Source organism: Sus scrofa, chromosome 16 (genome assembly GCF_000003025.6).
Source record: "Sus scrofa isolate TJ Tabasco breed Duroc chromosome 16, Sscrofa11.1, whole genome shotgun sequence".
In the NCBI taxonomy this organism is placed as follows: Eukaryota; Metazoa; Chordata; class Mammalia; order Artiodactyla; family Suidae; genus Sus; species Sus scrofa.
The window spans coordinates 35,423,812-35,436,802 of record NC_010458.4 but is presented as its reverse complement, the minus strand read 5'-3'; the positions used below and the strand labels follow the sequence as shown (position 1 = coordinate 35,436,802).

The 12,991-nt window shown below is 39.3% G+C and overlaps 1 protein-coding gene across 7 annotated transcripts in view; it reads left to right on the top strand.

Moving 5' to 3' along the window:
- The window catches only part of ANKRD55 (ankyrin repeat domain 55), a 431,118-nt gene that overhangs the window by 225,985 nt on the left and 192,142 nt on the right, over positions 1–12,991 (top strand). The gene's annotated exons all lie outside the window — the stretch shown is intronic.

Genomic DNA, 12,991 nt, shown 5'->3' with positions numbered 1-12,991 from the left:
TTGCTTTAGTTCATTCCTTTCCCGCCGTACCCAAGGGGCACACACATCTATCCATGATACAAGAAGCATGTGAAGCAAAATCCACCCATGCTGTAATCCAGAAGTACCAAGAGAACATTAGATTTTGTTCCTTTACTTTGTCTACAGCTAATATGACTTGCTACCCTTTCTACTGCATAGTTAAGAAAATTTTAACCTTTAGTCCTATCTGATTTAAGACTTGGTCTTAGCTTATCTTTTAAATAGTGCCTTGAGTAACAGTTAGCTATTCTTGGACACATACTCAGTCTTTCAGAAAACTTCTTTCTTTCCTCCCTGTTCTCACTCTCCGGCCTCCTCTCCCTCCTTTCTCTCTAAGGTGGAAAATTGGAAGGAGGGGCAGGAGAAAGAAGATGGCTGTGGCTTATCTGACCTTGATGTAGAAAAAAGATGGAGCCTGGTGGTTGGGGTCCCCGGCTGCTGTGATCTCTGGCACAGGCACCTTGTCCACCTGGGATCCTGTGACAGTGAATGGGTGATCAGGTCTCTCAAGTTGGTTAGGACCCGTACACTCTAAGGCCAGCCCAGATCCACCTCAGGGAGTGCTGCCTGCCAACCCAGAGTCCTCTGAGTCCCCATTGTATCGTCCATCCAGGCCTGGCCTCTGCTTCTAGGTCCCCTCCTGTCTCCACAAAGGACCCCAGGAGGCTCACAGGCTTTTCCTCATCACACAGAAAGTGAGGCACAGAACCTCAGAGCCTCCCCGGCCTGAACATTCTGTCCTGCACACTGATTTAGTAGCAGCTGCAAAGTTTGTTTCTTTCTGGGGTCCTAAAGAAGGAACAAGGGCCTTCTGTGCCCTCAGTGTTCCCTCCACCTATTCAGATGCCTCTTAGGCCATAAAGGTCCTTGTGTATGGACCTTCTCTACCCTCCCCAAAACCCCATCAGGAGCAGGACTCTCTCACCTGTCCCCAGCATCCTACCACCCCTCCAATAGAGCAGCAAATGCATGGTCTTCGTGTCCAGAAAGAGTGGTCTTTTCTATCCCTATGGAAAGAACCAATAGAGTCCCTAGTCTTGGTTTCTTAAGATATTTAAATTTTTTTAAAAAAAATCTTCTCTCGAGACAATAGCCTTATAAATAGGTCCTATTTTTAACATGAGAAGCTGAATACTACAGGAGCTTTTATAATTGGAAAAGCCCAATTTTTTTAATCCAACCCCTCCCATTTCCTCAGTCCCCCATCATCACCCACATACAAAGATGCCACCATTATTTGAGCATGCCTATGGCCAAAGGGATTAAGTAATGTTGCCCAAAAGCAAGAAAATGGTATAATCATATTTTCCAATGTTTTAAATGACACATGGAAGGAAGTAGCAAGCCTTCTTAAGTTAACTAACCCAGCCCCAGAGAGATTTCAGAGATTATGTGGAAACTTGGTCTACATTGCCGACCAAAACTCCTAAGTGTTTGTTTTCTGTAACATGAAAGCCACATAGGAAATTATGCAAACCATTTGGAAGGAACATGTTCCTTCTGCAGAATGGGCCTTTTCCTTTCCAGATCTAACTTTTACTTTTAGACCCTTGTTTATGTTCTGAAATGCCTCCAGCATTAGGAGCACAATAGCCACCAAGACTTATTTTTAGAGAGAAAACCACCACCCTATATTCCAAAGCTTTTCACTCAGCTTTACCAAAAGATCTTATTTATTACATTTAATCTGTTTATGGGTAACACAAACACCTGATTTACAGCCCCTTGTCAGTTATTCATCTAGAGATAACCCTGATCCACAGAAAAATTTGAGTGAATCATGAATGAATCTCTTAGATACATGGGCCCCAGGGTAAAATTCAGTCCAATTGCCAATTGCTATTGACTGAATTGTGTCCCCCACAGAATTTGTTGAAGGAGTTCCTGCTGTGGTGCAGTAGGTTAAGAATCTGATTTCAGTGGCTCGGGTTGCCACAGAGGCGTGGGTTCGATCCCTGGCCCAGTGCAATGGGTTAAAGGATCTGGTGTTGCCACAGCTGTGGTGTAGGTCACAACTGTGGCTCAGATTCAGTCCCTGGTCCAGGAAATTCTATATGCTGTGGCTGTGGACATTAAAAAAAAAAAAAGTGTTAAAGTCCTAACTCCCAGAGTAATTATAATTGGAGATGGGACTTGTAGGAGGTGATTAAGGTTAAAAGAGGTCATAATGTGCATGGTTTTAATCCAGTATGATTGGAAGCCTTATAAGAAGAGGAATAGAGGGCTATCTCTCTCTCTGTTCCACAAGCACCAAGGAAAGGTCATGTGAGGAAATGGTGATAAGCCAGCCATCTGCAAGCCAGGAAGAGAATCCTCACCAGAAACAAAACCCTGCTGGAAATTTGGACTTGGGCTTTCCAGCCTTCAGACTGTGAGAAAGTTAATTTCTGTTTTAGAGTTAGGGTTAGGGTTAAAGGATCTGCCAGCCAGTATTTTACAGCATCCAAACAGACTAATATACCAACCAAGATGCTGAGCAAGAAAACTGCACAGTGTCAACTTCATAGATAGCCTTGAACATCAAATTAGAGGGGTGTGTGTGTGTGTGTGTGGGTGTGGGGTGTGTGTGTGTGTGTGTAGAAAAGACATTTTTCTCTGTGGTATGCCCCTGGATTTGAAAACATATGTACTGAACGTAAAGTCTCCATGGTTTCTGCGTGTTTAGTTTGGTTAGTTGACAGAACAGAGTGCTTCCTAGAATAGAGCTGGGAAATATGTATTAGCCTAGTACCTAGTGTTGCTTACAGCTCTTTTACAAATAATCTCTATGAACTTTAGATAATTTGGTTTAAAAATAAGGAATGCTGTGGATTACTCTTATGATTCATTTATTAAAAAAGAAAAACAACAATTAGAAAGGGACCTAATCACATGACCTTGGGCAAGTTTCTCGAACTTTCTGTGATTCAGGTTTCATACCTATAAATGGAGACAATATTAGTACCTATATTTAGGGTTGTTGTGAAGAGGACATGAGGTAATATATGTAAAGTCCATAGAAGAGTATCTAGTACAGAGTAGAAGCTTAATCAGTGGTAGGAGTGTTAGCATTATTATTACTATTATTTTTATTATAATTGTTAGTTATAGATCTGGCACCTAAGTCTCAGGGCAGTCAAGGACTAAGATCACATAGCTAATAAGTGACAGATCCAGGATTCAAATCCAGAACCACCTGATGTCAAAGTCCATGCTCTTAAATCACCCACCACCCTATCCTGTCTAGCCATCGAGACTCAGGGCAACAAACACAATTGAAGAATACTCAGTTGGCCAGAACTCCTGACTTATTTATGAGAAGAGTCCTTGCTTATTGGAAAAGAGCTTGACCATTGCCCTTTCTTTTCAAGGGTGAGCAGTTTGGATCACTGCCTTGAAGCAGCAGCACCTTAATCTTAACACCTTAATCTTTCTCTGTCTTGCTTACAGCCTCCCATCTCCTCACCCACCTTCTGTATGCTGTTAAATCAAAAAAAGAGCAACAAAATGAAAAACTAAATATTTTTTAAGGATTATATGAGAAGGGGTTTTTCATTAAATACTCGATAACAATATCTTGGGCTTTTTGATGTTACTTTCCATATTTTGTACGGGATGAAAGTGTATGACTCATAGTTATGACCAAGGGAGGAAAAGCAAATGAGTCACCTTGTCCAGCCCATTTGGATCTTCCAGCCACTGTGCTCCTGGGAACAGTATCCCTGAGGGCCAGCCTAGCCAGTCCCACCTGCTGCTACAGGGGCTTCATAGGGAAGGTATTTCTCCAGGAGACATTGTGACTCCTGAAAAAAAATGAATCAGGGAAAGGGAGAAATACCAGGGCCTCAAGGAGTTACCCTGTAATTTTTCCAAAAAGCATTTTCTGCTTTCAGCTTAAAGGTTTCTTGTCTACGTTTTATCATTTTCAACTCCCAGGTATACCCCCACAGCTGGCTAATCACTCTTCCAGTGCTGTGCACACTTCAAAGGGTTGCCATCCGTCATAGTCTCTTCCCCATTCAAGCAAGCTAGAGGCACTTAGATTTGTGTATTTTTCCAACAGATAAATCTCTGTTCCCTGGATTGTTTTTATTGCTCTATTGGAACCTGTCCAGCATATATCCTTCTGTTACCAAAGTACCTGGTTAAGCCCATACTGGATCCAGTCTCTGGAGGCTGGAGGGAGAATTGCTCCATCTCTCAGCCCACCTTGCCTCAGGCCTTTTCAGACTTCCTCCTTTGAGTCTTCTAGTCAATGAACCGCATTTAAAACTTAAGCTCCCGATCAGTTGCCTTTCAACCTGAGTCTCTTTGTGCTGTTTCTCTGCATTCACTCTTTTTTTTCTTTTTTATTTAAATTTTTTATTACTATTTTTTATTTCCCCAATACATTATTTTTTTCTCCTGTACAGCATGATGACCCACTTACACACACGTGTATACATTCTTTTTTCTCACATTATCATGCTCCATCATAAGTGACTAGACATAGTTCCCAGTGCTACACAGCAGGATCTCATTGCTAATCCATTCCAAAGGCAATAGTCTACATCTTTTAACCCCAAGCTTCCAATCCATCCCACTCCCCCTAGCCCCTGGCAACCACAAGTCTATTCTCTAAGTCCATGATTTTCTTTTCTGTGGAAAGGTTCATTTGTGCCATATATTAGATTCCAGATATAAATGATATCATATGGTATTTGTCTTTCTCTTTCACTCTTGTTTTTCTCAGCTCAGACATTGGTATCTGGGGGTCTTGAACTTAAATTCTTGCAGCCCCAACTCTTTAGCTTGTGGACTTTGGGCACTTTGATCACTCCATCCCTCTGAGCCTCAGTTTCCTCATCTGGGACAAGGTAATAATAATTCCCACATCCTAGTGTGGGGTGAAGATTTAGAGCCAGGGAAGTAAGTTGAGAGTGTATTAGTGCTCTTCACTGGAGCTCTCTCATCCCACAGCATCCAATAATCTCTTTTTTTTTTCATTTTTCAGTTTATTTTGTGCCATGTTCAAGGAAATATAGAATTTCTAAATAAGTTTATTTTTTATTTTTTAAATTTTTTATTATAATTGATTTACAGTATTCTGTCAATTTCTATTGTATAACCAAATAACCAGTCATACACACACATATATATATATACACATTCTTTTTCTCACATTATCCTTCATCATGTTCCATCACAAGTGATTAGATATGTAGTTCCCTGTGCTATAGATCAGGACCTCATTGCTTATCCCCTCCAAATGCAACAGTTTTCATCTACTAACCCCAGACTCCCAATCTATCCCACTCCCTCCCCCTTCCCTGACAAACACAAGTCTGTCCTCCATGTCCATGTTCTGTTTCTGTTTTGTCAATAGATCATTTGTGTCATATTTTAGACTCTGCATATAAGTGATATCATATGGTATCTGTCTTTTTCTTTCTGACTTACTTTACTCAGTATGAGTCTCTAGTTCTATCCATGTTGCTGCAAATAGCATTATTTTGTTCTTTTTTATGGCTGAGTAGTATTCCATTGTGTGTATATATGTGTCTATATACCACATCTTCCTAATCCATTCATCTCTCAGTGGGCATTTAGGTAGTTTCCATGTCTTGGCTATTGTTAATAGTGCTGCAGTGAACATACCAGTGCATGTATCTTTTTCAAGGAAACTTTTGTCCAGATATATGCCCAAGAGTGGGATTGCTGGATCATATGATAGTTCTATATTTAGTTTTCTGAGGTGTTTCCTTATCGTTTTCCATGGTGGTTATACCAGTTTACATTCCCATCAAAAGTGAAGGAGGGTTCCCTTTTCTCCACACCCTCTCTAGCATTTACTGTTTGTTGACTTGTTATGGTGGCCACTCTAACTGGTGCGAGGTGGTACCTTGTTGTTGTTTTGATTTGCATTTCTCTAATAATTAGTGATTTTGAGCATTTTTTTCATGTGCCTGCTAACCATCTGTATGTTTTCTTTGGTGAAATGTCTGTTTAGGTCTTCTGCCTTTTTCCGATAACCTCTTATATCTCCACGGACAGTCCTCCTGCCCCACCTCACATCCACTCAAGGTGACTTTTTATGAATTTTCCACTTATGTTTTCTCACAAGAGAAGTTTTTTTTTCTCTCTGTCTTTATCAGGATTTCTAAATCTGCTATGTCTTTATTCCCTGACACCCAGGGCTGACTAATCTGCAAAATTGCATTTGCAGTTTATTCCCCTCATCAAAATCAGTAATAAAACTTTAAAACAAAGTTTTAAACTCTTCCATCAGTCTTTTTTTATAAATCCACTTAAAACTTCTCTCCATGGAACTTATGTAACCGAATTCATGTGGACTGAAAAGGAGTAGAGAGGCTATCATTCTGAGCTTAAGCAATTTTATCAGACACATTACAATACCCTCAAGTGGTTTTTAAAAATAATACTTTAATCTCTACTTAGTGAAGAAAAAAGCAAACAAAAAGGATAAAGCTCTCAATATAATGTTGTGCTTTCCTTCTCTAAGTGTTAATTGGACTTAAGTATGTTTGTGTTAAGTTTTTCCAGTCTGTCTAGCGTGTTCAGAGGTATTTCCTTTGCAAACAATTTATTCAGTTATAAATTTGATAATCTATTTCCCTCTTTTTAGAATGGCATACAAACTTCTAACACTCAACTCTGAGGTATTTATGGACAGAGTTCTCCAAAGGAGCAAAGGAGTTGTATCTGTTATTTAAAATTTACCCACCCCCCACCCCATTCAAGATAATTTGATTTTCTGAATTTCAGTCATGGAACAATTTCTAGTTCAACTAAAAGAACCACAAGGTAGATATATTAGACTTCTATCTGAGGTGGACTTTTTTTTATAGCTATACCAAATCTACCCTACCTCACCCCTTCCCCCATATAGCCAATAATCAATAACCATGAAATTGATTATATGCCTATAAACTGTTCTGTTGTCAACCTAAGGACATTAGGTTGCTTTAGGCCTGCTTTTCTGTGAAGGGCTCTTTGTTCATAAAAAGGATCTTAAAATTACAAGTTCAGCAAGCATTATTCCTAGGAAGAAATAGAAAAGCAAAGTTTTCACATTCAACAATGTTTCTGATAAATTACTATCTCTATTGAGAACATAAATGATAAATAAACAAGCAACCAGTCTAAAAATAAAATATCTCAATTCAGTCATAATTGGATGCTGGACACTACTTCTATAGAGAAAGGGATTTTCAGGTTGAGTTCACTGCTGGTTTTCATCACCATCTAAAGCATAATTAACAACTGCAGAACCAAATCAATCCATTACAGTCAATTGTTGTTATTAACATATTAATGACAAGATATAAAACACAGAAAAGATTGAATCACATGCAGACCACAGAATGCAAGTGAGTGAAGCAGGCTGAAAAGTGAACTGGAGGGCTGGGCTGGCCCCTGGAAAAGGGAGAAACTGCTGCTTTGTTCTGGCCATGTAATGTCAAGTAGAAATGCAGGCTCTAAAGATTTGCTAGATTTCTGACTTTTTCAGAGAACCCCCAAATATTAGTTTTTGGTTTTTTGTTTTTTAGTGTACTCTCCAAACCTGATTTCTTTTCTTTCTGAGCATACAACTAAATTATATTCCCCAATCTCCCTTGCAGTTAGCCCCCAAAAAAGAATGTGGGTGGAAGAAGTGACCATCACTGCAAGCTTGGTCCACCCCTCTCTACCTCTCCTTTGCCATCCAGATGCAGGGGATCCAAGAGGACAGAACCTCCAGATATAAGAAGCCCAAATGACCCCATGGAGGAGAGACCCCCTCCCCATACTGCCCCCTCAAAGAGACTTGCACTGGACTGTGATGAGAGCAAGAAATAAACCTCCTTAAAAAAAACTCTGAGATATCAGGTTATTTGTTACAACACTTAGCTAATCTTGATTAACATAGGTTAAGAGTTTCTCCTTTTTGTATGTCGATAATGATATTTGTTACCCAATTTGACCTTTAAGCAAAAATAGCAAAATAAATTTTGTCCTGTTGAAATGGTAGAAAAATAAATAATACTAAGATTTTATATCCACTTTGTTTTTTGATATTTCCAGTGAGCATATGTTTTGTATCCAATCTTCATTAAGAAGCTTTACTGCTAGAGAAAATAAGCCTTTTCCTCTATAAAAAGCACTCTAATAGCAAAGACAGGATAAGTTAGAGATGACTGCATTCCACAGCCATTGCCCACAGCCTCAGGCCCTTTTCTCCATCAGATTATCTTTCATATTTATGGTTGACCTAAAATCTCTTCTCTTTTTGAATAGCCTGAATGGCCCTGTGTTGAGTAGAAACTATAGTGTGTCTTCCCTCTCCCGCCTACATTTAGTTTTTCTTTCTCCACATTTGTAACTTTTAGATGCTTGAAACTCCTATTTTTAACATTCACCCCAGCTAGAAATATGATTGCATTAGAAAATGTTTAACTATTCCTTTTTAAAATCACCTCCTCTTTTGGAAGCTTGAATCATTTCTAAATCATTAAGACAATCATGTATAGCAAATAGGGAAAAACTGCAGAATGCAATTTTATGACTCCTCTAGTTCATTCTCAGCATGGAGAATTCCATTCTCAGTAGTGGATATGTCCGCTAGAATATAGTAAAGTAAAAGAACATAGGAAAGCATCTTTTGTAAGAATGACAGACATTTTTCAAATGACTTAATATACTGGCCATGTACATATATATCTGAATAAAATACTTGCAGAATCAGAAAATAAAGTTTGAAACAACTAGTAATGGTGTAGCTATGTGGCTAGATCAATTACCAAATGGCATATTAAGAGAGTAGCATAGAGCAGTAATAGTTTTTGGTTTGGTTTGGTTTGGTTTCTGCTTTTCAGGGCCACACCTGCAGCATATGGAGGTTACCAGGCTAGGAACTGAATCAGAGCTGCTACTGCCAGCCTATACCACAGCCACAGCAATGTGGAATTGGAGCCACGTCTGCACCTACACACCTACACCCCAGCTCGTGGCAATGCCAGATCTTTAACCTACTGAGCAGATCTTAACTACTGAGTGGGGCCAGGGATTGACCCCTCATCCTTATGGATACTAGTCGGGTTCATTTCTGCTGAGCTACAACAGGAATTTTTAGTAATAGTCTTTTTACAGTCACCCTAAATCAAACCCTTGGTGGCGTGTCACATCCAGCTGTGTCCACAGTGGAGAAGAAAATGTAGTTCTTGGAGAGAGTTTAGAAGAGAATCACAAATTTGATTAAAGAGAATGATAACAAGACCTACCTAGAAGAGTTCCCTTCGTGGCTCAGTAGTGAACAAATCCCACTAGGATCCATGAGGATGTGGATTTGATCCCTGTCCTTGCTCAGTGGGTGGAGGATTGAGCATTGCTGTGAGCTGCAGTGTACATGGCAGATGCAACTCGGATCCCATGTTGCTGTGGCTGTGGTGTAGGCCTGTGGCTACAGCTCTGATTTGCCCCCCAGCCTGGGAACTGCCATATACCATGGGTGTGGCCCTAAAATAGCAATAAAAAGTAATAATTAATTAATTAATTAAAAGGCCCTACCTGGAGAAAGAACACCTGTAAAGTGACTAAGCCACAGTTTCTAAGTATAAACAAGAGCTTTGCTTCCTTTCTTTGGAGAGGGGGAAAAAGAAAACACAAAAAGATTGACTCAATTTCCAACCTTTAGAGACTTGAGTTAGGTAGGGGGGCCAGGAAGTACAGGGGAGCATTCCTGTAGCTCACTATCTCTGAAAAGTGTATCTCTTCGAATGTGACTGTATTGCTCTCTGCTCATAATGCTACCCACCTTCTAATTCAGATTATTCTCCATGTCTTCTAGGGATGTTCCCCTCTTCCTAGATAGTTGGGTATTATCAAAAGCGAGTTGCCTTCTCACCTATTCAGTGTTAACTCAAATGTGGGCTAGAATCTAGAACTGAAAAGAGTTAATGATAATCCAAACAGTGGCAAATATTTCATGATTCCTAACTATATCCGCATGACTTTACAAGTCAAGGCTTCAAGGCAAGCACTATTATTCTCATTTTACTGATAAGGAAACTGAGGTATGGAGAAGTGAAATAGCTTGCCTAAAGTTGTGGGGCTAGGAGTTAAAACCAGGCAGTGTGATTTGAAAATCACTTAATCTTAACTACTATACCATTGACAATGCTACATAATCACTGGGAATGGAAAGTATCAACCAGCACTGTACTCTAGGACATTTGTGAATGAGATTTGTCTCTCCCAAAAGACCTTGAATGGAAGATCCCTGGGAGAAATAGGAGGCTGAATCATGAAAAGGTTTGGTTTTTAAGGCACTGGTCACTAGTCCTTGGACTGGGAGAAATATCGAGAAATGTCCAGGAATCTAGATCAGTTTCTAACTCCTAAGAAATTACCTGAGGATGACATAGATCAGAGACAAAGCAAAACATGGGAGCAAATGAAATTTAAGTATCTTATAAATAATTTTGTTATAACAGGTCAAAAAGCCAAGCTTTACAAGTCAAACAATTGTGGGTTTTATATTTTCCTTGATTATTCAGTTTTTTGGCTTTTATAGCTTTTATTTTGTTGTTGTTTCTCTTTAAAATCTTTTTATTAAAGTATAGATTTGCAATATTCTGTCAATTTCTTCTATACAGCAGTGTGACCCAGTTATACATATATGCACATTCTTTTTCTCACATCATCCTCCATCATGTTCTATCACAAATGACTGGATTTAGTTCCCTGTGCTGTGGAGCAGAAACTCATTGCTTATCCATTCTAAGTATAATAGTTTGCATCTACTGACCCCAAACTCCCAGGCCATCCCACTCCCTTTCCCTCCCCCTTGGCAAACACAAATCTGTTCTGCATTACTGTGAGTCTGTTTCTGTTTTGTAGATAGGTTCATTTGTGCCATATCTTAGATTCCACATATAAGTAATATCATATGGTATTTGTCTTTCTCTTTCTGACTTATTTATCTTAGTATGAGACTCTTTAGTTCCATCCATGTTGCTGTAAATGGCATTATTTCATTCTTTTTTATGGCTGAATAATATTACATTTTTTTTTGTCTTTTTGCCATTTCTTGGGCCACTCCTGTGGCATATGGAGGTTCCCAGGCTAGGGGTCGAATCGGAGTTGTAGCCACCAGCCTTCGCCAGAGCCACAGCAACACAGGATCCAAGCCTCATCTGCAACGTACACCACAGCTCACAGCAACACCAAATCCTTAACCCACTGAGCAAGGCCAGGGATCGAACCCCAACCTCGTGGTTCCTAGTCGGATTCATTAACCACTGAGCCACGATGGGAACTCCCAATGATGTTACATTTTATACCTGTACTACATCTTCTTAATCCAGTCATCTGTCAATGGACATTTATGTTGTTTCCATATCTTGGCTACTGTGAATAGTGCTGCTGTGAACATATGGGTACATTTATCTTCTTGAATTGTAGTTTTGTCTGGATAAATTCCCAGGAGTGGGATTACTAGATTTTTTATTTTTGATTCATATCTTTTAATGTTTGTGCAGGGATATACAGATATGTTTTAAAATAGGATTATAACAAAATATATTATGCTTTTTCTTAACCAACATGTTATAGCACATTTCCAAGGTAATGTACACCCATATCTTAATTGTTTTATGTAATGATTTTTATTTTTTCCATTATAGCTGGTTTACAGTGTTCTATCAATTTTCTACTGTGCATCATGGTGACCCAGTTATACATATATGTATACATTCTTTTTTCACACATTATCATGCTGCATCATAAGTGACCAGAGGATCTCATTGCTAATCCATTCCAAAGGCAATAGTCTGCATCTACTAACCCCAAGCACCCCATCCATTCCACTCCCTCCCCCTCCCCCTTGGCAACCACAAGTCTATTCTCCAAGTCCCTGATTTTCTTTTCTGTGGAAAGTTTCATTCATGCCATATATTAGATTCCAGATGTAAGTGATATCATATGGTATTTATCTTTCTCTTTCTGACTTACTTCACTCAGGATGAGAGTCTCTAATTCCACCCATATTACTGCAAATGACATTATTTTGTTCTTTTTTATGGCTGAGTAGTATTCCATTGTGTATGTGGGTGTGGGTGTGGGTGTGGGTGTACCACATCTTCCTAATCCAATCATCTGTTGATGGACTTTTGGGTTGTTTCCATGTCTTGGCTATTGTGAATAGTGTTGCAATGAACATGCAGGTGCAAGTGTCTTTTTCAAGGAAAGTCTTGGCTGGATATATGCCCAAGAGTGGGATTGCTGGGTCATATGGTAGTTCTATGTATAGTTTTCTGAGGTACCTCCATACTGTTCTCCACAGTGGTTGTACCAGCTTACATTCCTATCAACAGTGCAGGAGGGTTCCCTTTTCTGCACACCCCCTCCAGCATTTGTTATTTGTGGACTTATTAAGGATGGCCATTCTGACTGGTGTGAGGTGGTATCTTGTGGTAGTTTTGATTTGCATTTCTGTAAATAATCAGTGATGTTGAGCATTGTTTCAGGTGCTTGTTGGCCATCTTCCTTGGAAAAGTCTTTTCAGGACTTTTGCCCATTTTTCAATTGGGTTGTTGGCTTTTTTGCTGTTGAGTTATATAAGTTGTTTGTATATTTTAGAGATTAAGCCCTTGTCAGTTGCATCATTTGAAAATATTTTTTCTCCCATTCTGTAAGTTGTCTTTTTGCTTTCTTCCTGGTTTCCTTTGCGGTGAAAAGCTTGTCAGTTTGATTAGGTCCCATTGGTTTATTTTTGCTCTTATTTCTGTTGTTTTGGGAGACTGACCTGAGAAAATATTTGTAGGGTTGATGTCAGAGAATGTTTCACCTATGTTTTCTTCCAGGAGTTTGATGGTGCCTTGTCTTACATTTAAGTCTTCCAGCCATTTTGAGTTTATTTTTGTGCATAGTGTGAAGGTGTGTTCTAGTTTCATTGATTTGCATGTAGCTGTCCAGGTTTTCCAGCAATACTTGCTGAAAAAACTGTCTTTTT